The following is a 21932-nucleotide window of genomic DNA, read 5'->3' on the forward strand; positions in this document are numbered from 1 at the left end:
GGCAGCAGACAGGAATCACGGATTTGCACACCAGCTGATATCCACCCTCCCCTTTGTAACACTGAGATGCGAGGCAAAACGGCTGTGAACTCCTGCCCACTCTGCCCAAGGACAAATGGCTGGAACCATTCCCGATCCTTCCATGACCCTCCCAGTAACTCTTACAGCCATGTGGTCATCAGTACCTGGGCCAAGCCCTGGCAAGTCAACAACAACAACTGTCTGCATTTATATGGCACCCTGAACATACGCCCTTGATTTCTTACACAGTTAAGAGTTGCGATGTAATGATGCAGCTCTATAAGACTCTGGTTAGACCACACTTGGAGTACTGTGTCCAGTTCTGGTCACCTCACTATAGGAAGGATGTGGAAGCATAGGAAAGGGTACAGAGGAGATTTACCAGGAGGCTGCCTGGTTTAGAGTACAGATTATGATCGGACATTAAGGGAGCTAGGGCTTTACTCTTTGGAGAGAAGGAGGATGAGAGGAGACATGATAGAGGTGTACAAGATATCAAGAGGAATAGCTAGAGTGGATAGCCAGCGCCTCTTCCCCAGGGCACCACTTCTCAATACAGGAGGACATGGCTTTAAGATAAGGGGTGGGAAGTTCAAGGGGGATATTAGAGGAAGGTTTTTTTACTCAGAGAGTGGTTGGTGCGTGGAATGCACTGCCTGAGTCAGTGGTAGAGGCAGATACACTCATGAAGTTTAAGAGACTACTAGACAGGTATATGGAGGAATTTAAGGTGGGGGGGTTATATGGGAGGCAGGGTTTGAGGGTCAGCACAACATTGTGGGCCGAAGGGCCTGTAATGTGCTGTATTATTCTATGTTCTATGTTAAAGGAGGCTATTTCAGTGTCTATGCTGGCAATTTGATTCCCTGCTAATTTTTCCTGTATGTTAGTGTGTCAGAGAAAGATACAGACCCTTCAGCCCATCATGTCTGTGCTGAACATCAACCACCCATTTACACAAATCCTGTTTTCTTCCATCTCCCCACATTCTCATTAATGTCCCCCAGATTCTACACATAGCTACACATGGGGAGGGGGTGAGGGAGAGCAATTTGTAGTCGGCAATCAACCCCCCAACCTGCATCTCCAGGCTGCATCTCAGGCTGAGACCCTTTATCAGGACCCGTATGTCAGCAAGGTTTCCCCCATGGATATCAGAATACATGGGGGTGTGAGTCCTTGCTGACAGGAGTGCACAGTCTTCTGTGTCATAAGAAAATTAAGGAAATAAAAGGAGGCTTCAGCTCCAGTTCTGGGCACTGCAATTCAGAAAGAATGTAAAGGTTTGGTAGAGTCATAGAACACTACAGCACAGAAAAAGGCCTTTCAGCCCATCTAGTAATCTGCCTAGTCCCATTGACCTGCTCCCGGCCCATAGTCTTCCATTCCCCTCTCATCCATGTACCTATGCAAACTTCTCTCTTAAACGTTGGAATTGTCCCCCGCATCCACCACTTGCACAAAGAAATTCCCCCTCATGATCCCATTAAACATTTCACCTCTCACCCTTCATCCATGACCTCTAGTTCTAGTCTCACCCAACCTCAGTAGGAAAAGCCTGCTAGCATTTATCCTATCAATACTGATAGGGGGGAGTGGCCCGACTTGGATTAGAACTCGGGAGCCTTTGCTCCGAAGTCCGTCGCTGATGCCACTGTGCCACCAGTCGGCCACCAGTGAGTAGTTCAGTTCCCGGCGCTGTCTGTAAGGAACTTGTATGTTCTCCCCGTGACCACATGTGTCGCCTCTGGATGCTCCGCTTTTCCTCCCACATTCCAAAGACATACGGGTTAGTAAGTTGTGGGCATATCATGTTGGCACTGAATGCGAGTAGACACTTGTGGACTGTCCCAACACATCCTTGGACACATTTCAGTGTGTGTTCCGACACAAAGCGCTGTGCAAAAGTCTTAGGCACATATATATCGCTAGGGTGCCTAAAACATTTGCACAGTACTGTATTTGTCAACGTGGAGCGGAGAGCGAGTTTGTAAATCCGGCGGGAGCAAAGGATGTTGGGAATGGTGAGAGTGGAGCACCATGGGAGGGGTGTGGGACAGGTGGCAGAGAAGCAGTGCCAGGGGTTGAGGGTGGCACGGGCGCAGACGCACCCAGCTGAGACACCAGGCAAGGTCAATTGATTCCAAACAATTGGTTTATTGATCATTATAGAATGGCTCTCCGGCGCTTCCCGCCTCCTTCCCCTTTTCGCAACCACAATTCCCCTCTCCCTGCCCCCTTCCCACTCTTAACCCACAAGAGAGACCCATATCACAATCAGGTTTATCATCCTCACATGTGTTATGAAATTTGTTCATTTTTATATGTTAGCAGCACAGTGCAATATATAAAATTACTACAGTCCTGTGCAAAAGTCTTTGGCACCCTGGCTATATATATATATATATATTGCCTCAGACTTTTGCACAGTTCTCTACATGTGACAATTAAAGTTAATCTCTAAATCTTTCAGAACACAATAGCATAGGAACTGGCCCTTTGGATCACAACGTCCATACTGACCATAATGGCAAATTAAACTAACCCCATCTGCCGTACATGATCCCTATCCCTCCATCCTCTGTATGTTCATGTATCTGTCTCAGTACCTCTTCTGATTCTGATTCTTAAACGCCGCTATCGTTTCCCTTGGCAGCCCATCCTAAGTTACCTACTGCTCTCTGTGTGTAAAAAAAAGGTTGCTTTCATAAATCTCCTTTAAACTTTCCCCCCACCCCCAACTTAAAGCTGTACCCTCTAGATTTTCTGCCCTGGCGAAATATTCTACTTATCTATCATGTGTCCCCTCAAGTTTCTGACACTCCTGAGAAAACAACCCAAGTGTGTCAAACTTCTCCTTACAGCTAATACTCACTTTTCATCCCTTTTCCCTCCGGGAGAAGGTTCAGGAGCTTGAAGACTCATACGGCCAGATTTGGGGACAGCTTCTTTCCAACTGTGATAAGACTGCTGAACGGATCCTGACCCGGATCTGGGCCGTACCCTCCAAATATCCAGACTTGCCTCTCAGTTTTTTTTGCACTACCTTACTTCCCATTTTTCTATTTTCTATTTATGATTTATAATTGAAATTTTTAATATTTACTAATTATAACTATTTTTAATATTTAATATTTGTAATCCAGGGAGCGCGAAGCGCAGAATCAAATATCACTGTGATGATTGTACGTTCTAGTACCAATTGTTTGGCGACTATAAAGTATAAAGTATACTCTGTAGTCCCAGCGACACCCTGATGAACTACTTCTAAAAACTCCACATCCTTCCTGTAATCTGGTGACCAGAACTGCAGACAACACTTCAAATGCAGTTTAAACAAAAATTCATATGGTGGCAACATGATTTCTGAAATTTTTATATTCAGCGCTATGCAACTTCCCAAAGGGAATCAGCAATATGCTGAAAAGGGGAAAGTCAGTTGCCGAGAAATTGGGTAAGAGGAGATGGGACGAATTTTGCAACTAGACCTTCCAAGGGTAATAGACTGTGGGCTCTTACTGTGTTATATGGTACGCACCATGGATAATCAGGATTTACAAGCTGTTGTTGACAATTTACGATTAAGTAACGTTATGGTGATAGCGTAGAGTGGGCATTTACTCTAAGGTGCCTTTCAGAAACTCTTGTGGAGTTTAAAAGAATCCTGGACGTGTTGACAGTGGCTGTGTGTCTGTGCATACAAAACTCCAGTACAGAGTGCCCATTGTCCAGTTAACCCTGCCGTTACTTGGCGATCACTGTCTGTGTGTGCTGGGCAAACACCCAGCAGTAAATAGACCATGTGCGAACCGAGACAGTGTACCACACATCCAGTCACGTGATGGAGATTGAAACATAAGGAGGTACTTATAGTGACATAAGGTCACAAGAGGATGAATTTTGAGCATAAAGCACACATCAGTTGCCTATGGTACGTGGATCCTCGCAGCCAGCTTGGGAGGTCCATCTTGTTCAGGCCGTACTCTGTAAACTGCATAGGGGCAGGCCTAAACCCTCAAACCAGAACCTTGAATGCACTGGAGATCCGACATTGACCTCAGGCGGGACTTCCCCGTGGCCAAACATTTTAATTCCCATTCCCATTCTGGCATGTCGGTTCATGGCCTCCTCTTGTGCCAAGATGAAGACACACTCAAGGTGGAGGAGCAACACCTTATAATCTGTCTGGGTAGCCTCCAACCTGACAGCATGAATATCAATTTCTCCTTCTTGTATACAAATCCTTTCCCGCCCCCCCCCCGTTCCCCACTCTGACCTTTTACTTCTCACCTCCTATTACTTCCCACCCCCACCCCCCCACGAGTCCCCTCCTCCTTTCTTTTCTCCTCTGGTCCACACTCCTCCCCTATCAGATTCTTCCTTCTCCAGCCCTTGACCTTTCCCACCCACCTGGCTTCACCTATCACCTTCTAGTTAGGCTTTCTGTCCTCCCCCACCTCTATATTTCAGCATCTTCCCCCTTCTCTCTCAGTCCTGAAGAAGGGTCTCAGCCCAAAACGTCGACTGTTGACTCCCCTGGCCTGCTGAGTTCTTCCAGCATTTTGTGTGCGTGAAATTGGTCTAACAGGGATCAGGCCTTTGGTTAGACACCCTAGTGTTACCCGAGCTCGAAGATTTGGTGTTAACAGATACTTTTCAATGAAAAATGTAGAGCAATGAGGCAAGCGGAAGTGGGAAGAATTTTGCAAATGGACAATCCAAGGATTATAGACCCTGGCCTCTTTGCTGTATTATGTGGATCAGGCAGTATCTGTGGAGGAAATGGACCAGTGACTTTTCGGGTCAAGACTCTTCACCTGGGCTGAAAGATGGAGGGCCGATGGGCAGTATAAAGAGAGGGGGGGAAGGGTGCGCATGAGCTGGCAAGCGATAGGTGAATCCAGGTGAGGAGGGGAAATAAGCGGGTGGAGGAGGGAAGAGTAGACACCATGATGGAAGGTGGGGAAGTGAGATGATAGGTGGAGGCTTTCTATCTCGTGTATGCATCAAGCTTTTCCTTACATGGATACTTTGAAGATTACCTGTGACAGGTAGTTCACCACTCTCAGCTCTCTGTGTACTGAAATTCATCCTTAATCTTTTATCAGATTAGTTGGTGCATCCTTATACTAGTAAAGTATAACGCAAACACGAGGAAATCTGCAGATGGTGGAATTTCAAGCAACACACATAAAAGTTGCTGGTGAACGCAGCAGGCCAGGCAGCATCTCTAGGAAGAGGTACAGTCGACATTGCGGGCCGAGACCCAGGAGTCCTGACGAAGGGTCTCAGCCTGAAATATCAACTGTACCTCTTCCTAGAGATGCTGCTTGGCCTGCTGCGTTCACCAGCAACTTTTATGTGTCTTACTAGTAATGTATACATATTTCATAATAAATGCACTTTGAACTTTGAACTTCCCTTTTTTTACTCAGTCCTTATGGAAACTGTAATAACTTTACATAACTTTCAAACTTTTCAAGGCAAGGATCTCCGTTGTCCTCAATCTTCCTTGTTGGGCCGCCTTCGATATTCTAGCAACATCTTCATCAAGATTGTTGGTCCTTTCCCCTGATCTTTGTGAGTCATTTCTGCCACTGAGGGACTGAACTGTACATATTATTCCAAGTGCAGAACATTCGAAGTTCCACCTAACTTTTACATTAGCTCCCTGTCACAGTGCACACTCGCAAGACTGCCCCCAAGAGCGGAGGAACGGCAGGCTTTCACTATCACTGGGGTCGGTGGTACCGACTCAACCCAGGAGTGGCGGACGGCAGGCTTGTGACCTGGCCCAGGAGTGGAGGACAGCAGAATCCCCACGAAGAGATGGAAACAAGTGGTGAGGCCTCGGAATACCAACAGAGCCTCAGAGGTACACTGCGAGACAAATCATTCTCGATAACACAGTCAGACTCTGCTAAAGAGCTTACTGGAGACCGCTTTAAATAATCATAGAATGCAGCAAACCTGCGCCAGTCACAATTAACTTGATAAGACCAAACAGAAAGCACAAGGGCTCAATGGCTCTAGTTAAGGTAGCAGTTAGTAAATATGGGTGCTCGAGAAACCTAGGAGATCAAAGTTCTGTAGCAAGCCGCAGAGGCTCATAGTGCTCGATAGTGCAGGTAATACAAAGCTGGGTGGTAAGGGGAGCTCTGAAGAAGATAAAGGTTAGTTTTGAAGGCTCTTTGTCAATATATTAATTCATGAAATGAGCCAGAGCTATACAGCACAAAAACAGGCTCTTTGGCCCACTGAGTACATGCCAACCATTTGCACTAGTCCAATTTTATTCTCCGCACCTTCCCATCAGCTCAGCTGGGGATTGTGCAGACTCCTCATTACCGCTGCACAGAAATTATGCTTTAGCCCCGAAGAGGGTCCAGAGGTACGTTCGCTGGGAAGGAGCATTTCAGTTATGAGGAGAGACTGTTGAAGTTGGATCTACTGTATTATCACTGGAGCAGAGGTGGTTAAGAGGGGACACGATTGTGATGTATAAAATTATGAGAGGTATAGATAGGGCGGACTGTGGGAAATATTCCCCCATATCGCAGGCAGATGAAACTGGAGGAGACACAGGAGGTTTAGGATAAAGAGTTGGAGATTCAGAGGGGATCTGAGGGGGTTTCTCTCACCCAGAGAGTGGCAGATCGGTGAGTGGAAACAGAGTCATCAACGGCATTTAAATGGCTACACAACACTGTTTCCATACACTTTGCCTCTTTCCTAACTGTATGACTCACTGACTCTTGTCCTACCCCTCACCCACACACTGGGGCAACTTAGAGGGCCAAGTAACCCACCGACAGCCCATCTTTGGGATACAGGAGTATGTATGTGGGAGGAAACTGGAGCACCCGGAGAAAACACGCCCTGTCACAGGGAGGACACGGTAGCGTAGTAGTTAGCACGACGCTTTACAGTACCAGCGACCCAGGTTCAATTCCCGCCACTGCTTGTAAGGAGTTTGTACGTTCTCCGTGTGATCACATGGGTTTCCTCCGGGTGCTCTGGTTTCCTCCCACAGTCCAAAGACATACTGATTGGTAGGTTAAGAACATAAGAAATAGGAGCAGAAGTAGACCACTAGCCCGTCGAGCCTGCTCTGCCATTCAATAAGTTCACGGCTGATCAGGCCACGGACTCACCTCTACCTAAGCTGCCTTTTCCACATAACCCTTAATTCCCCTACTATGCAAAAATCTATCCAACCTTGTCTTAAATATACTTACTGAGGTAACCTCCACTGTTTCATTGGGCAGAGAATTCTACAGATTCACCACCCTCTGGGAAAAGCAGTTCCTCCTCATCTCTGTCCTAAATCTACTCCCCCGAATCTTGAGGCTGTGTCCCCTAGTTCTAGTCTCACCTACAGAGGAAACAACTTTCCTGCCTCTATCTTTTCTATCCCTTTCATAATTTTATATTACTCACTCACATCCCCATCTACATCAACGGAGCTGTACTGGAGTGTGTATCAAGCTTCAAATTCCTTGGTGTCCACATTTCCGAGGATCTCACCTGGTCCCTGAACTCCTCCATCCTGATCAAAGAGGCGCAACAGCACCTTTATTTCCTGCGGAGCATCAAGAAAGCTCACCTCTGTCCCAGGATACTGATGGACTTTTACTGCTGTACCATTGAGAGCATACTCACCAACTGCATCTCAGCGTGGTATGGCAATTGTCCCATATCGGACCGCAAAGCACTCCAACGTGTGGTGAAAACTGCCCAGCGGATTATCAGCACCCAATTGCCCACCATTGAGAACATCTACCATAAACGCTGCCTGGGCAGGGCGAAAAGCATTATCAGGGACGCATCTCACCCTAATCATGGACTTTTTACTCTCCTCCCATCCAGTAGGTGCTACAGGAGCCTCCGCTCCCACACCAGCAGGCACAGAAAGAGCTTCTTCCCTGAGGCTGTGACCCTGCTGAACCTCACATCACAGCGCTAAGCAGTATTGCATCCGTATTGTACTGTCAGTACTTTTATATTTGTGTGCTGTAGTGCTCTTTTTATTCACAGTTATTTTATAAATAACACTATTCTTTGCATTTCCTCGGGTCAAGAATGATGAGTTCGGAGAAGGACATAAAGATACGGGAGGCATTGGTGTGGAGGGCTATGAACGACATGAAGGAAATCTGGAAGTCGAACCTGACCAGGGGGCTTAAAAAGAGGATTTTCATAGCAATCACAGAGTCCGTTCTCACGTACGGATACGAGACGTGGACACTTACCAAGATTATGCGAAAGTCTCTAGATGGTTGCTATACACAAATGCTCCGGATGGCTCTTGACATGAGTTGGCAACAGCACATGACGAACGTCGAGCTCTATAACAACCTACTGATGCTCACCACTAAAATCAAGGTGAGAAGACTGCAACTAGTGGGGCACTGTCTACGCCACCCCGAGCTACCTGCCAGCCTAGTCATCATATGGGAGCCCAAGCACGGGAGGATGAACCCTGGGCGCCCTCCCAAGACTATGGTCAACCCGCTCCTAGAAGACAGCGGCACGGCCAATGTAGATGAACTGAACACACTGATGAGGGAGAGGGAGAAGTGGAGAGTCCGTCATCATGCCCGATGCCGGCCCCCTAGGCCTGAGTCAACGTAGTAGTAGTAGTTTGCATTTCTGGTCAGATGCTAAATGCATTTCATTGGCTTTGTATCTGTTCTCGGCACAATAACAATAAAGTTGAATCTAATCTAATCTAATCTTATATGTTTCTGTAAGATCTCCTCTCATTCTTCTAACTGGTCACTGTAAACAGTTGTGTGATTAGGCTAGAATTAAGTCGGAGGATTGCTGGGCCGAGTGGCTGGAAGGGCATATTCTGTGCTGTATTCCAATAAAAATTAAATTAAATTCACACCAACAGCAGTGGAGGTCAGGACTGAACCCAAGTCATTAGAACTGTATGGCTGCTGTGGACATTGCCAACACTTACTTGTCATCTCTGCTGTCCCCTGAACTGAGAGAGACCCCAGTGGCTGAGCGAGAGTGACATCTATGTCAAGGCAGCCCAGGCATGACCCCTGAGCCGGCCTCAGTTTGGCTGCCGTGGTCTGAGCAGTGAGTTGTCAGGATTGGCCTCAGAGACGCTGCGTCAGGTGAGAGGGTGACTGGTCAGCTGGAAGACGCAGAGGTCAGTCAAAGCACGACAGCCCTCCCCCCCCACTCATCCAAATGGAATCGCCACCCCTCCAGGAATCAGTGACCGTGCTCTAAAGACCATAAGACAAAGGAGCAGAAGTCAGCCATTCGGCCCATTGAGTCTGCTCCGCCATTTTATCATGAGCTGATCCATTCTCCCATTTAGTCCCACTCCCCCTGGCTTCTCACCATAACCTTTGATGCCCTGGCTACTCAGATACCTATCAATCTCTGCCTTAAATACACCCAATGACTTGGCCTCCACTGCCGCCCATGGCGACAAGTTCCATAGATTCACCACCCTCTGGCTAAAAAAATTTCTTTGCATCTCTGTTCTGAATGGGCGCCCTTCAATCCTTAAGTCATGCCCTCTCGTACTAGACTCCCCCATCATGGGAAACAACTTTGCCACATCCACTCTGTCCATGCCTTTCAACATTCGAAATGTTTCTATGAGGTCTCCCCTCATTCTTCTAAACTCCAAGGAATACAGTCCAGGAGCGGACAAATGTTCCTCATATGTTAACCCTCTCATTCCTGGAATCATTCTAGTGATTCTTCTCTGTACCCTCTCCAACGTCAGCACATCCTTTCTTAAATAAGGAAACCAAAACTGCCAACAGTACTCCAAGTGAGGCCTCACCAGCACCTTATAGAGACATGAAGGGGTAAAAGTGTAGTAGTGGACCGCACAAGATATTGGTGGGACCACACGGGGTATTGTGGGCAAGTCTGGTCACCTAACTACTGTATTGGAAGCTAAGGTTCACAAGGATGTTACCAGGACTGCAGGCACTGAGTTTTAAGAAGAGATTGGATAGGCTGGGGCTTTTTGTTCCCCTGAAGCGTAGGAGGCTGAGGGGTGACCTCAGAGGGGCATAAATAAGGTGGCGGGGTGGGTCAGTTTCTATCCCAGGGTAGAGAAGGGTAAAGCTAGGGCAGGAGGAGAGAAACATAAAGGGGAACTGAGGGATGATGTAATCACATGGAGGGTGGCGGGTATGTGGAGCGAGCTGCCAGAGGAAGTGGTAAAAGTGGATACGATTACAACACCTAAAAGACAGTTGGACAGGTATATGGATAGGAAAAGTTTAAGATTCAAATTACATTTATTATCGAAGAATGTATAAATTATACAACCTTGAGATTTGTCTGCTTACAGGTAGCCTCAAAGCAAGAAACCCAAAAGAACCCAATTAAACAAAAAAAATAAAAAGACCAATACCCGATGCAGAAGAGAAAGAAAAAAAACACAAACCATGCAAACAATTGAAGTGAACAACAACATTCCAAACCAAAAATGAGTCCTCAGATCTGAAACCCCAGAGTAGGCCCAAAGCCTCGCTTATCAGTTCATCATACTGGGGAACACGGAGCACAGCAGCCGGGGCAGTCTTCATAGCCTCAGCGCTATGGAGAGAAGAGTGATCATCGTGGAGAGTGAGCAAAATTGGCTCACGTCTCAGATCCCGCCACCCCGTCTTTTCAGTCTATCTGGGCCGGCGTTTAAATTGACCAAACGTCGGAACAGCGAAAGGCTCCGGTGCCCTGGAGAGAGGAGTGAACATCGCGGAGAGCAGGCGAAATTGGATCTCACCTCCAATCTGGGCCGGAAAGGTTCTGGGTCTGGGGAAAGCTTAGAGAGAAGTGGACCAAACACAAGCAAATGGGACTGCCGCGGAAAGTCTGGTCTGCGTAGATGAGTTGGGGTGAAGGACCTGTTCCCATGACTCGATGACAAAAATAAGCACATTTGTTCAATTCTTTTTTTAACCACTGGTTAAAATACATTGGGCTGGGAGGGAAAGGTCAAACAGTCAATGACAAAACTTTTCCATTTTCCAACTGGAGTGGAAAAGTCAGGCCTTCTAAGTAAGTCGGACAAGGAAGAGTAGAAATACTGGAACAGGGTGACTGGTGGGGCTCACATTGTAATTCCCTCTGGAATATGGCCAGTTGCCAATATCCCTGCCAGTGAGATTGGTTGTATGGTGCCTGGGCTAAATGGTATTTCAGAGGGGAAACAGGTCTCACAGCAAAGTGATGGCACTTCTGAAAGAGGCATCAGAAAGCAACAGGAAAGGGGTAGATCCCTGTGCCCTGTACTGGGTGCTCGCTCGCTCTCCGGACAACGTACTGCTCTGCTTTCTGGGTCTCCCGGTGCACTCAACAGTAACAAGACCTGCCCTGGTGTTCAAGTCCCTCCCCTTCCACAGCCTTAGACAATGGCAGGAAGCTCTCCACTTCCCGACCTCAGACTGGATAGGAGGCTTGCTGCACAGTTCGCCAGACCATTCGCTTGTGGCAGGAGCTGCACAGTTCGCCAGACCATCCGCTCGTGGCAGGAGCTAACCGCTGTGACAGGCAGCACCCAGGGCGGGCGGACCATCCGACCTGCCAACTGGCAGCGCCCACCGGCGGTCTAATCGCTCTGCAGGTCGAACCCAGCGGTGGAATTGACCCTCTTCCTCGCAGGTGAGTGAGAACTGGTTTGGCTTACCGTCACTTTCCATGTGCGGTTTGCGTCTTGGCGTAGTGGAGCGGGCACGAGAGACCCGGTGAGAGCCACCAGTCACGGGTTCAATTCCTGCCTCTGATTCTGTCCGTGTGAAGTTTGTAGCCTCTCCCTGTGACTTTGTCTGTTTCCCCCTGGAGCTCCCATTACAGCCCCCCCCCCCACCCACCATCCCAAAGGGCTGTTAGGTTAATTGACTGCTGTAAATTGTCCCTCTTCCAGATGGCTTGAAGGCAATGTGGGGAGATTAAATGGTGAGGGTAATAAATTACTTAAGGATCTGTTTCCATGCCCTCTTACTCTAAAAGGAGAAGCTGCGGTGTTGGCAGGCTGGGAGCACGGCAGGAGCTTAACTCAGAAATGTTTCCTGCTCCTCCTTCCAGCGGCTGCAGCTCGGTGGGTAGAACTGATGGCTCTGAACCAGGAGGGCGTGGGTTCAAGTCTCACCCCAGAAACCCAAGTTCTGCTGAGTTCCCGTCGAAGAGCTGATTTAACCTCCTTCAGGGCAGGCATCCCTTGTTCGCCGTGGAACAATAAATCATTAACACAAGGAAGCCTGCAGATGCTGGAAATCCAGAGCAGCACACGCAAAACTCAGCAGGTCAAAATTTCAGCAGAGAGGTCACCGTGCACGAATTAGCTGCCAATAACTCAAAAGTAATGCATCCTGAGATAAGCTGATGTCCAATTAATTCCTAGATTCCAGCCAACTCACAACTAAAACTAGGGGACATAGCCTCAGGATTCGGGGAGGAAGGGGGTAAATTTAGGACAGAGATGAGAAGAAACTGTGAATCTGTGGAATTCTCTGCCCAGTGAAGCAGTAGAGGCTACCTCAGTAGATATATATTTTTTTTAGATTATGAGAACACTCGGTCCTCTTTTATTGTCATTTAGAAATGCATACATGCATTAAGAAATGATACAATGTTTCTCCAGAGTGATATCACAGAAAACAGGACAAACCAAAGACTAACACTGACGGAACCACATAATTATAACATATAGTTACAGCAGTGCAAAGCAGTACCATAATTTGATGAAGAACAGACCATGGGCACAGTAAAAAAAGTCTCAAAGTCCCGAGTTGATCAACTCCCGAGTCCCCGATAGCAGGCGGCAAAAGGGAGAAACTCCCTGCCATAAACCTCCAGGCACCGTCAACTTGCCGATACCTTGGAAACAACTGACCACAGCCGACACCGAGTCCATCCATCTGAAAACTTCGAGCTTCCGACCAGCTCCTCCGATACAGCCTCCCAAGCACCACCGACCTCTCCCCGGCCGCTGAAACACGCAAAGCCGAAGATTTCGGGGTCTTCAGCTCCGGAGATTCTGGTTACCACACAGTAGCAGCGGCAGCAAAGCGGGCATTTCAGAAGTTTTCCAGATGTTCCTCCATGCTCTCACGTCTGACTCCATCAAATCAGAATTGTGCACGGTCCCCTACTTGACAGATAACAGATATCATCACCGAAGTGGCCGCGTGCGCTGCCATCGTGCTGCCATCTTCTCCCCCCTCCCAGGAGGTTTAAGACAAGGTTGGATAGATTTGTGTATATTAGGGGAATTCGGGGTTATGGGGAAAAGCCAGATAGGTGGAGATGAGTCCATGGTCAGTTCAGCCATGATCTTATTGAATGGCAGAGCAGGCGCCAACGGGCCAGATGACCGACTCCTGCTCCTACTTCTTATGTTCTTATGAGTGGGTTGCATGATCCTTCAACATGGCAGCCATCTGCCCAGTTAACTCTTCAATCCCCAAACTGTGAACGTCTCCTCTGAGCTTGGTCCAGAACCCTGGTTTCAGCTTGTGGATAGCCATCTAGAGCTGCGAGTTCATTCTGCTGTAAAACCCATCACCAGTCGTACTTCTGTCCCTCTCCTTACCAGGCACTAATCAGGTGTGTTATTGGTCAGTTCGATTGCTTCCTGCTCACCTGATTGGCTCCTTCAGTCCATATTGATGCAGCAGAGTCCAGTTTCTAGTACGAGGGACGAACTGATGCTTGAATGATTTAAACGCCAGACCAGATGGATTGAAAAGGCTGGCTGTCGGGACCGGGGGCAAGGGTCGGGCCGATTCTGCTTGCTGCCCCTCAGTGTTTGCTCTGCTCTCTGCAGTGCTGAGGCTGTGGGCCTGCTCTGGCTTTGTGTCTGTGAGCTCCATGAAGGTTTGCTTCACTGTGTGATGAACTGAGGCTGAGGCTGTGGGCCTGCACTGGCTGCACTGGGCTTTACGTCTGCAAGCTCTGTGAAGGTTTGAACTGGGGCCGAGGCTGTAGGCCTGCTCCAGGCTCTGTCTCTATGGACTCACTTTCATGTAGAATGCTGTGGCTTGCTTTTATTGTTTGCACGATTTGTGTTTTTCCCCTCCTCTCTTGTTGCACATTGGGTGTTTGTTAGTCTTTCTTTAATGGGTTCTTTTGGGTTTCTTGTTTTGTGGCTGCCTGTAAGGAGACAAATCTCAAGGTTGTATGGTTGTATAATTTATACGTACTTTGATATTAAATGTACTTTGAACTTTGAAACCCTCAGGAGTCGAGGCAGAATACAATGGGTTGACACTACTTTATTTATCATGGAGATGGCACCCTCAGCTCACCAAGTCTGCCCACACAGCAGCCTCACTTCCCACTCATTTTTTCCTGTAGTTGAGTGTCTGAGAAACACACACAGCAGGGAAACAGGCCCTTCAGCCCATCGAGTCCGTGCTGCCTATCAACCACCCATTGAGCCCATTTTTATTTTGCCCGCATTCTCAGCAGATCTAGCCTACCCCCACACCCCAGATTCTACCACTCACCTCCAGGAGTTTGTAGGGGGAGCTTGCAGTGGCCAATCAACCCTCCAGCTGGCCTACCTTTGGGAGGACCATCTGGAGGAGATGCTGCCTGATCTTCTGAGTCAGGATCTTTTTCTGTTTATCTTCCAAGTTTGGAATGGGCAGTGGGTGGAAGGAAGCTTGAGTGTAGAGTTAAAGATGTTATTCTGTGGCTGAGGAGGAGATATTGTCTTGTGGCAGATTTAGACCATAACACCATAAGACATAGGAGCAGAAATAGGCCCTTTGGCCTATCAAGTCTGCCCCACCTTTTGATCATGGCTGATTTATTTTCCTTCTTAACCCCACTATCCTGCCTTCTGACCCAAACCTTTGATGCCTGTTATGTTTTGTAACTTTAAAACATTAAACTAATTCGAAGAAAAGCACAGGAGTTCGAAATCCAGGTCTAACTTTGACTTTTACTTTAACCAAGGCGTGCATGTATCATGTGGTAATATGATGACATATGCAATTACCATATTATCAAATGTAACCCAGAATTAATTTAAATGAACAAGAATGCTTAATCAAACAATATATATACAAGAGTATTTAATATTATTGAAATATTAAATACGTGGAGAATGCATCTCAGCTATATACACAGTATTTAATGCAACTACTATATACAAACATTCACAGCATAGTAAATTTTAAGTTCTCCCTTTTAGGCTGAAAGATTTCATCACTGTGAAGGTTTTCTTACTCTTGTGGGATAGTGTCCTTCCTGACAAAGGGGGATCCCCTCTGCTTGGCAGGTGAGACTTGTGGCTGTGAAATAATCTCCGTGGTGGTTGTAGGAGTTGACTCAAAGACAGTAGGAAGTTGTTCTGACAGCTCTGGACACCTTTCTGCTCCTTCTTTCTCTGGATCTACTTTGATCCCTCTCATTTTCTTTCTCATGTTCCTTCTTTCTTTCAAACCAGCCTCTTTCTCATTCACCTCTTTCTCTCCATCTCTCCCTTCCTTTTTCTCCTTCTAGTTTGTGCACTTAGTTCACTGGAGTATCCTCCTATTAATCCTTCCATTGCTCCCTTTATGATCTGATCTCTCCTCTTAGTCTACGCATCCACAACATCATCTGACGATTCCTCTGTTTTCGTATCTCCATTGACTCCTTTCTTTTTGGCCTTCCATTCATGCAGCTGGGTTTTGGTCTTTGCAGCTACTTTTACAAGCAGCTTTCAGTCTCCCATTTGAAGTTCATGCAATAACCTTAACGCTTCCAGAGTAGATCCTGGTTCTTTATACAAATTCCCAATAGTAGCAGCTTTCCTGAGTCAAAATCAAATCAAATCAAGTTTAATTGTCATTCAGACCATACACGGATACAGTCAAACGAGACAGTATTCCTTTGGGGCCAAGGTGCATAACAAGCATTCAAAATAGCGAGAGAGAGGAAAAAAAAACACATGAATAGTCCAAGTCCCTGAGCAACGTGCAAATTCGTGGTACAGTTCCTGGCAATCCAGCCTGTCATTCTATTGGTTGGACACTGGAGGGGAGCACTGACAGCAGAGGCCAGCTCCCAACCGAGCATGGACGCCACACTACACCGCCTCCTGTATTTTCTCACCTGGACTGCAACAGCAGGTAAGCCCGCAGCTTGAAGACTAGCCCTCACTAGAACCAAGGCCACGCTGCTGCCTCGTCACCTATCACCACCGAACAAGGGAAACAGGCCTGCAGCATCTTACGTTATCAATGTCCATCAGGGTCTTGCAATCGCAAGAGAATTCTCCAAGTCAGTCACTGCACACTGCTTTCGTGCACCAACTCTGATGCCTTTGAGTAGCCGGCAGCAACAAGGTCTGCACCCAGGTCAGGTCCTCCGAACCATCTCCGGCCTGTCCGCCGGCTTCTCCTTCTCTGTCCCAAGTACCAGCTTCTCCTTCTCCAAACCGAGGGCTGGCTCCTTCGATACTCTGGCCAGCTGCTCTGAGCACCAAACATCTCACTGATGTGGTGGACCTTCTATACCCATTTTTCTTGGTGTCCACTATAGTCTTAAAAGAATACTTTTTAAAAAGAAAAATGCATCTTTGGTTGCCTCCTGAGAGGCCTTGCTTTCGAACACATTGCCATCTTACCAGAAGCTTGTTGAACTTTCTTTCCTGCTTAAAACCAAGCCACATCTCACAAGTAACTGCCTGATTAACATATCAGAATCTTTCTCAAGTATGTTGCCTACAAAAACTGTTGTAGTCGGACCGCTACTTTCGTCAGTTTCACAATCCCTCTGAGCAGCATGGTCCTTCCTTGGTTCAATATGCTTTCCAACCAGAGGCTCAGAGATTGACACCAATACTTGTTTGTCCTCTGTAGGGCAAAGGTTTATGGTGTTCAGCTTGGAAACAGTTATGGAGAAATCCAGCACCTTTCTTAATTCACTTTCAATTGGCTTCATTGCAGGAGATATGGCATGCAACTTGTGGATGGATCTCCAATCACTTTGTAGATGTCTCAACCAATCACATCCCCAAAATGCTGGTCCTTCTGTTTTTACTACATACAAGCTCAATGCGGCTTGTTGGTTGTTGTATTTCACTGCCATGAATGTAATTCTCAAAGGGGTTATCTTTTCTCCAGTATAAGTTCTTAGTTGGATCTTTGCAGGCTTCAGTTTAGTAGATTTGAAATGCCATTCAAACTCACTTTCTGGAATGACTGAAACAGCTGAACCAGTGCCTAATTTCATTTTTAATTAATTTGCCGCTGTCTTCTGGCATAAGCCATATTGCTTGTCTCTTGCTAATTTTCACATTGTAAATCTCAAGGCTACACAGTTCTGTGTCACTCTCATCATTGTCATATTTTTTCAACAGCGTACATATTAGTGCTCTTTTTGAAAATGCACTTAACTTTTCTCTTCACTGTGCAGGCCATTTATTTTTGTCTGCCAACATGCTCTTTGTATGTGTCCTATTTTGTTGCATTTTCTGCAAGTTTTACCTTTAAATCTGCATTTGTTTGGTCTATGTGAACCCCTGCCATCACAGTAACACAATTTGCTTGTCCAGGCTGGTTTCCGCTTAGACAATATAATTTGTTCACACTCACTTTTATTCCTGACGGCAACTCAATTGCATCCCTGTCTGCGGTTTCCATTGAAAGAGCGACTTCCACTGCTTTTTTAAATGTCAGTTGTGCTTCAGTTAGGAGTTGTTTTTGAAGGCTTTCTTGTAAGATTCCACAAACTAAACAATTTCTCAGTGCATCAAGGCCATTACCAAACTAACAATGTTCAGACAACCTCTTCAATTTAGTAATGTACATTGAAATGGACTCCCCTTATTTTTGATTCTATTTATGAAACCTAAAGTGTTCTGCAATCAACAATGGCTTCGGTTCTCAGTGTTCCTGCTTCACTCTTACAATATCAGCAAGGCTCATTTCTGCTGGTTTGGTTGGAGCAGTCAAACTTCGAAGCAAACTGTATGCCTTTAAACCTAATGTATTTAGCAAAATTGGTGCTCGCTTCTCATTGGCTGTTTCACTTGCTTCAAAATACTGTTCCAATAGTTCAGTATGCATGCGACAGTTATCTGTTGCGTAATCAAACTTGTCAATCTTTCCGATGTAGCCAGTCAATTCTGATTTTTTAATGATTATTGCCACCTGGTACTCACCCTTTATAAACCTGTAATTAATTACTTAAGTGAACAAGAATGCTTAATCAAACTATATATATATACATACACAAGATTACTTTATTACAGTGTATTATTGAAATTTTAGATGCACAACAATGCCCTTGCTAATCAAGAACTCATCAACCTCTGCTTTAAATATACCCAATAACTTTACCTCCACAGTCGTCTGTGGCAATGAATTCCACAGATTCTCTAACCCTCTGACTAAAGAAATTCCTCCCCATTTCTGTTCTAAAGGGACATCCTTCTGTTCTGAGACTGTGATCCTAGACTCTCCCACTATAGGAAACATCCTCTCCACGTCCACTCTGTCTGGGCCTTTAAGTATTCAGTAAGTTTAAATGAGATCCCATTTCATTCTTCTAAACTCCAGCGAACACAGGTCCCAGAGCCATCAAATGCTCCTCGTACATTAACCCTTTCATTCCCAGGGTTTACAGGCAGTCTTGCTGTTCTGGGCTTGGTGCCGAAAGGCCAAAGTGGAACATGTTCTCGGTATGGTATGTGCTGACCTGTGCTTTTCAGACAAAAAGATGGTACGGTGTTGGAACAATGCTGCCCACAACTTGTTCCCGGACAGTGACTGAAAGACAGGCGCTTGCTGAATCAGGACAAAAGCAGGAAGCTGATTGTATCGGATACCAGCCGTAAACAACTGGAAATGGCTAACTCCCCGCACTGCCACCTGACCTCGAACTCCCTCAGTACAAACTGTACCCTTCAGATAAACGCTGGCATGGCATCTGAAATAACAGCAGAAAATGCTGGCAACATTCCGAAGTTTCAGCCATCATCTATGGACAGAGTGAGGGGGGGAGGGAGAGGGAGAGAGGGGGAGGGAGAGAGGGAGAGGAGGAGAGAGGGGGAGGAGGAGAGGGGGAGAGGGAGAGAGGGAGAGGGAGAGAGGGGGAGGAGGAGAGGGAGAGGAGGAGAGGGGGAGGAGGAGAGGGGGAGGAGGAGAGGGGGAGGAGGAGAGGGGGAGGAGGAGAGGGGGAGGAGGAGAGGGGGAGGAGGAGAGGGGGAGAGGAGGAGAGGGGAGGGAGAGAGGGAGAGGAGGAGAGAGGGGGAGGAGGAGAGGGGGAGGAGGAGAGGGGGAGGAGGAGAGGGGGAGAGGAGGAGAGGGAGAGAGGAGGAGAGGGGAGGGAGAGAGGGAGAGGGAAAGAGGGGGAGAGGGAAGAGGGGAGAGGGGAGAGGGGAGGGGGAGGGGAGGGGGAGGGGAGGGGGAGGGAGAGGAGGAGAGGAGGAGAGAGGGGGAGGAGGAGAGGGGGGAGGGGGAGAGGGGGAAGGGGAGAGGGGGAAGGGGAGAGGGGGAAGGGGAGAGGGGGAAGGGGAGAGGGGGAAGGGGAGAGGGGGAAGGGGAGGGGGAGAGGGGGAAGGGGAGAGGGGGAAGGGGAGAGGGGGAAGGGGAGGGGGAGAGGGGGAAGGGGAGAGGGGGAGGGGAGGAGGAGAGGGGGAGGGGAAGAGGGAGTGGGGAGAGGGGGAGAGAGGAGGAGGAGAGAGAGGGGTGGAGAGAGAGGAGAGAAAGGGGTGGAGAGAGGAGAGGAGAGTGGGAGAGATTGTGGGAGAGGGGGAGAAAGAGTGTGGGAGGGAGAGAAGGAGGAGAGAGAGGGGTGGAGAGAGAGGAGAGAGGGTGTGGGAGAGAGAGAGGAGATAAAGGAGAAAGAATGTGGGAGAGAGATGGGTGAGAGGAGAGAGTGGGAGAGAGAGAGAAGAAAGAGAGGATAGATATATATATTAATGTTGAAGCTTAAGAATACTTCGACAGGACTGACAACTGTACGTCAGTTTGCCATGAACAGATAAAGATCAAAAGTAAAGATTACCTTTCTGTCACACATACTGTACATCAAAACCTACAGTGAAGTGTGCCATTTACATCAGTGACCAACACAGTGCAAGGACGTGCTGGGTGCAGCCAGCAAGTGTCGCCATGCTTCTGCCACCAATGTAGCACGCTTGCGACTCACTAACCCTAACGTGTAACGTCTTTGGTACGCGGGAGAGACTGGAGCACCCGGCGGAAACCCATGATGTACAGTCTCCTGACAGACAGTGGTGGGATCATTGGCTCCGGTGTAAAGCATTATGCTTGGCTTCCGTGCGGCCCCAACAAATCAACAGCGTTCATACTCTGTCAGTTTATCAATCCTCCAGGCCTGCCCTGCACTATTAGTCCATCACAGGATACCAGTTCTGACACCACACAGAGGCATAGTCAGACACCATGCAAACAGGCCAGTTTGAATGTGCCAACCAACACGTCATCCTGAGCGAGTCTCATTTGCCTGTGTTTGGCCTGTATCCCTCTGAACTTTCCTCTCCACATTCCTTTTCAAATGTCTTTTAAACATTGTAATGGAAGTCCATCACTTCCTCCGGCACATCTCCGGTCCACAGCCATGTCTTGTATCCCATCTTGACCCCAATTCCCACCCCACCCCTTTCCCTCACCACAGGGTATTAGGGCCCGATCGGCTGCTTCATCAATGGCCTTCACTCCATCTTGGATCCAATAAAACTCTAATAATCCGCTTTGCAGCCATTCGGAAATTGCCCCTCGGTTTGTTCAGGCAATACTTGCTACACTCCTCCTCATGTACCAACACTTCCACTTACTTACCCCCACCTAGGTTTCTGCTCTCCCTCCCATATAACGGGCCTCAGTTCCCGAGTTCCCCTTCCAAGCTGCTGGCGGGTGAGTGGGGACCCAACTCCCACACTTCTGGGGCCCTGGATCCCATGTTCCCACCCATTCATGGAGACCCCTGGTTTCCATTGCTATATTCCTTTAAAATAACCAGGAGCTTGGAGCCCATAGGCTACTTGTTGTAATACTAAGCAACATCTATAAATAAAGAGGATTAAAATGTGTTAGGGTGTAAATAACGTCCAATAGTCTGGCCACATCACTGTCTGGTTTGGGAGGTGGGGGAGGCTACTGCACAGGATCGAAGTAAGCTGCAGAGAGTTGAAAACTCATGGTCACTAGCCTCCGTAGTATCCAAGACATCTTCAAGGAGCGATGCCTCAAAAAGGCATTGTCCATCATTAAGGACCCCTCAACACCCAGAACATGCCCTGTTCTCATTGCTACCATCAGGAAGGAGGTACAGAAGCCTGAAGGCACACACTCGACAATTCAGGAACAACTTCTTCCCCTCTGCCATCCGATTTCTGAATGAACACTGAACCCATGAACACTACCTCACTACTTTTGTTAATTCCTGTTTTTGCACTTCCTATTTAATTTAAGTATTTGAGATATATATAGTTTCTGTAATTTACAGATTTCTTCTGTATCATGTACTCCAATGTACTGCTGCGCAAAGTTCACGACCTATGCCAGTGATATTAAACCTGATTCTGAAATCTGCCGGTTTGGCACCAAAGTCTCAGGCCTGTTGGATTGCTGGAGATTATTGGGAACGTTTGCTGGTTATTTAAAAATGCTCAGTACTGTTCGCAATCCCTCAGATAACAGAGCCTGAAACAGGACTAGGACAACATATGATAGGCTGTTACTGTTTGGTGTTTAAAATAACAACTATATTAATGGAGGCAGCGTAGCATAGTGGTTAGCACAACGCTTTACAGTACCAGCAACCTGGGTTCAAATCCCACTGCTGCCCGAAAGAAGTTTGTACGTTCTCCCCATGATCATATAGGTTTCCTCCCACAGACCAAAGTTGCGCCGATTGTTAACTTAATTGGTCATTGTAAATTGTCCTGTGATTAGGCACGG

The 21932-nt window shown here is 47.4% G+C and overlaps 1 protein-coding gene across 1 annotated transcript in view; it reads left to right on the top strand.

The window, feature by feature from the left end:
• The first annotated feature begins 11476 nt into the window (after window positions 1-11476).
• LOC134354030 (chondroadherin-like) overlaps window positions 11477-21932 on the top strand; it is a 32346-nt gene continuing 21890 nt past the window's right edge. Inside the window, exon 1 of the mRNA XM_063062704.1 lies at window positions 11477-11670. The gene's annotated coding sequence lies outside the window, so the exon portion shown is untranslated. The remainder of the gene's footprint in view (window positions 11671-21932) is intronic.

Source organism: Mobula hypostoma, chromosome 11, assembly GCF_963921235.1.
Source record: "Mobula hypostoma chromosome 11, sMobHyp1.1, whole genome shotgun sequence".
NCBI classification, from domain to species: Eukaryota; Metazoa; Chordata; class Chondrichthyes; order Myliobatiformes; family Myliobatidae; genus Mobula; species Mobula hypostoma.